The sequence below is a fragment of the Homarus americanus genome, unplaced genomic scaffold (genome assembly GCF_018991925.1).
Source record: "Homarus americanus isolate GMGI-L3 unplaced genomic scaffold, GMGI_Hamer_2.0 scaffold41588, whole genome shotgun sequence".
NCBI lineage: Eukaryota > Metazoa > Arthropoda > Malacostraca > Decapoda > Nephropidae > Homarus > Homarus americanus.
This window is the reverse complement of record NW_024733681.1, coordinates 3,649-8,240: the sequence shown is the minus strand read 5'-3', so window position 1 is coordinate 8,240 and position 4,592 is coordinate 3,649. Positions and strand designations below refer to the sequence as shown.

The window sequence follows — 4,592 nt, the reverse complement described above, 5'->3', positions numbered from 1 at the left end:
ATAATAAATGTTATTGTTTAAATTTATTTTAGTGTATTTGTAAATGTTGTCAAGTTATTCGGTTCTCCAGCCATTGACTTAAGTTTAGTTTAATATTAATTTATATCTATTAGCGGGAGTTTAGTCAATAATAGAACATTAAGTAATGTATAATTTATTTATATTATGTAAAATGTATAAATAAAATACTTTATTATAGTGTTAATAATGAAAACTTGTAGTTACTGAAAGATAAGAGAGAGAATCGGACAAGGTGTAGCGTGTCAACATCAACCAAGGTGGACGTCTTGTTTATTGTTGTTAATTTTGTTAGTAAATGTTAATTTGTGGGCCTTCCTCCCTCCCTCGTGGTAAGTTAACATTATGTATGGCCGTGTTAACTAGACACAGTACAGTAGAACATAAGAATGGAGGAAACTACAGCGGGCCATACTGGGCAGTCCACCCAGCCCCTATTGCTCATATAAACATCCAACCTATGGTTGAAGCTATCCAGCCATCTCTGTGGTTGTCGGTCACACTGGTTGAACTAGGCCCATCTGGGACCAACTAGGCCCATCTGGGACCAACTAGGTCCATCTGGGACCAACTAGGCCCATCTGGGACCAACTAGGCCCATCTGGGACCAACTAGGCCCACCTGGGACCAACTAGGCCCATCTGGGACCAACTAGGCCCATCTGGGACCAACTAGGTCCATCTGGGACCAACTAGGTCCATCTGGGACCAACTAGGCCCATCTGGGACCAACTAGGCCCATCTGGGACCAACTAGGTCCATCTGGGACCAACTAGGCCCATCTGGGACCAACTAGGCCCATCTGGGACCAACTAGGCCCATCTGGGACCAACTAGGCCCATCTGGGACCAACTAGGCCCATCTGGGACCAACTAGGTCCATCTGGGCCCAACTAGGCCCATCTGGGCCCAACTAGGCCCATCTGGGACTAACTAGGCCCATCTGGGCCCAACTAGGCCCATCTGGGACTAACTAGGTGCGGTGTAGGCATATGGTGCAGGTATATAGTGTGTTTATGGTGCAGGTGTGTGGTGTAGGTATATGGTGCAGGTATATTGTATGTTTGTGGTGCAGGTGTGTGGTGTAGGTATATGGTGCAGGTATAGTGTGTGTTTGTGGCAGGTGTGTGGTGTAGGTATATGGTGCTGGTATATAGTGTGTTTATGGTGCAGGTGTATATAGTTGTTTGTGTGTGCAGGTGTGTGGTGTAGGTATATGGTGCAGGTTTAGTGTGTGTTGTGCAGTGTGTGTGTAGGTTTGTGTGGTGTATAAAGCCAGGTGCAGGTATATAGTGTGTTTATGGCAGGTATATAGTGTTTGTGGTGCAGGTGTGTGTGTGTAGGTATATGGCAGGTATATTGTGTGTTTGTGTGTGTGTGTGGTGTAGGCATATGGTGCAGATATATTGTGTGTGTTTTGTGGTGTGTGTATGGTGCAGGCATATAGTTTGTTTATGGTGCAGGTATATAGTGTGTTTATGGTGCAGGTGTGTGTGGTGTAGGTATATGGTATGTATATAGTGTGTTTATGGTGCAGGCATAGTGTGTGTTTATAGCAGGTGTGTGGTGTAGTAGGTATATGGTGCAGGTGTGTGGTGTGTAGGCATATGGTAGGTATAGTGTGTTTATGGTGCAGGTATATAGTGTGTTTGTGTGCAGGTGTGTAGGTATATGGTGCAGGGGTATATTGTGTTTGTGTGCAGGTATATAGTGTGTTTATGGTGCAGGTGTGTGGTGTAGGTATATGGTGCAGGTATAGTGTGTGTTTGTGGTGCAGGTATATAGTGTGTTTATGGTGCAGGTGTGTGGTGTAGGTATATGGTGCAGGTATATAGTGTGTTTATGGTGCAGGTATATAGTGTGTTTGTGGTGCAGGTGTGTGGTGTAGGTATATGGTGCAGGGATATTGTGTTTTTGTGGTGCAGGTATATAGTGTGTTTATGGTGCAGGTGTGTGGTGTAGGTATATGGTGCAGGTATATAGTGTGTTTATGGTGCAGGTGTGTGGTGTAGGTATTAATTAACAGGTAGACGGTGAAGGCAAGTGGACCAATAACTGCTGCTGCTTATTAATGTAAACTACTGGAGGAAATTGTCAATGGAACAATGTTAAGGAAATAGTTTGATAGTTTGAGGTATTGTATTACTTTCCTGTTGAGTATTTGTTACTTTTATGTTTGGTAAGTTTGTTACTTGTGGAGTTTGTTACTTCTACGTTTGAAAAGTTTTGTTACTTGTGGAGTTTACTTCACTTTACGTTTGGGAATTGTTACTTTTCTGTAGTTTATTACTTTTAGGATAATTTTATGATAATTTTGTCAAGTTACTTTTGTTATATTATAGTGGCCATTGTTTGTGGTAATGTTAGTAAATGGATGTTTTTTAAATAAACGCTACTTAACATTTGTGGTTATGAAGGACAGACCTAACCAAACAAACCTACCTAACCTAACTTCCCCGGTATATTAAACAGAAAAAACTTACTATACGGTGATATTTGAGACATTTTCTGGACGTGAGATGATACAGCAGCATCGGCACTATGGCGGGTTAGTCCTATATATTAACCAAGGTGGGATTTTGGGTCATATTTATTTTGGGAAAGATTTTTTTCTTTAATTGAAGTAAAAAAATTTGGTTATAAGAATGTGGTACTTTTTATTTGTGGTTAAATTACAGTTTGTAGTAAAATATTAGCTTTTGAGACATTTTGGGAACTTTACTATAAAGTTGCAGTTTATTTTTTGACAAGAAATTTACATTTTTGTCACTGTGTTTGGTGGGATCCTAACCTAGCCAAATCGTGTGTCCGATGGTGAGGTTTTAATTCTCGGGGAAAATAACAATTTGGTGGTATTCAAACCTAACCTAACCAAATCATGTCTTCGATGGTATTTTAATTCTCTGGGAAAGGAAAAATCGCAAGACGCTTCACAATGTCGGCATTTATAGATTAGTAAACCCTTATGGCAGTGGGATATAACTTGTGAATTTACCAGGTGTTATCCATTAGTGACTAGTAAGTGGTATTAAGAAAGTTGTTGACCAGAGTTAACTTGTGGTCCTTGTGCAGCTCTTCACAGTCTGCTTGGTTCCTGATTTCCCGAAATAACTTGGCGTCATCGACAAACATTTGTATGGAGGAGTGTACAACGTCAGGCATGTCATTATGAAACAAACAAACAACAGCGGGCCCAATACACTGCCCTGTGGTACCCCGCTTGTGACGGGTACGGATGACGATTTTGTACCAGTAATCACCACACACTGCTTGCGGTCATGTAGAAAGTCTTCTATCCACGCTAGGACATTTCCTCGAATTCTGTACCCTTCCAGTTTGATTTTCAGTCTTTCCTGGAGTACACTGTCGAAAGCCTTGGCAAAATCTAGGTAAATATTGTCGATATTACCACCTGTTCCAGAATATGGGGCCAAATATCCAGTACCTTGAGCAATTGTGTTAAGCACGAGCGCCCCGGCATAAAACCGTGTTGGCAATCTTTTACAAGGTTGTTTCGTCTCCAACATGTTGGAACAAAAAATTATCTGAGTTTCTACAAAAAGAGTAACAGTGTTATTTTGTTTACAGTTTACTGCTGCAATTGGTTGTTACTGTAGTGTTAAGACAACTACCATATTGCTGCCTCGCTGATCGTGGTTAATTAAGTTCCTCATGTCATTCGTCGAGGTAAGATTTTCTAAAGTGTTTCATTATTCTCTTTAAAAAGTTTTATGGAATTTCTTAATTTAACCATAATATTGTATTTAAATGTTTGAAGATTTAATGAGTTCCTGTATAATATAATACTGTACACTACTGTATACATATTATATAATATTACTGCCCAGAGTATTTAAATTATTAGTTGTCAAAATGTTATTCATTCTAGGACGGTGACGTGAACATGTAAGATATGGGCCACACGACGAAGGTTTGTTTTGGTTAACGGGTCTCTTGCTGCGCCACATTGGAAGCTCTCTGCTATAACATAAGGTACAGTACAGTGTATATCTTTGTGGTTTTAGTTTTTATTAAGGATCTGGGATCACCGTTTAAAAATTCAAGTAATTGTGTTAAAGACCTTTGAAATAATTAGATATTTTAAGTAGATTACGCTGTGCCCGTAAGTTTTAAAAGCCTTTATGGATGGTCTTAAATATGTTGACCATCTTTACTGGATGAAGTTAGTTTCACGTAAAAATATTTGTCAAATATGCCTGACCTAATACCTTTGTCTTCAGCACTTGGGGGTAGAAAAATAGTTTAAATATCCTACAAAGGTACAGGGTACTACTTTACCTGATTTTATATCTAGGTTCACAAATTAGTTATTGTGTTAATGACTTTTTGAAACAATTAGATATTTAAAGTAGATTACTTAGGCTTTGCCCGTATATTTTAAAAGGCCTTCATATACGTTTTAAAAATAATATGGACTACAGTGAGTTCTGCTGTAACGAGTGTTTTGACAACTCGAATTGGCTCTAACGCGATTTATGAATAAAAGAACCATATTTGTATTACGCGAACACTTGTTTGCTCTAACGCGATTTTTGCTTACTATTTCTCCAATTTT

The 4,592-nt window shown here is 39.3% G+C and overlaps 1 long non-coding RNA gene across 1 annotated transcript; it reads left to right on the top strand.

Moving 5' to 3' along the window:
- The first annotated feature begins 8 nt into the window (after positions 1–8).
- Positions 9–4,007, top strand: LOC121869860. Its single transcript, XR_006089601.1, has 3 exons — positions 9–350; positions 3,605–3,703; positions 3,906–4,007. It is a non-coding gene; the product is annotated as an uncharacterized LOC121869860 (long non-coding RNA).
- Positions 4,008–4,592: the final 585 nt, after the last annotated feature.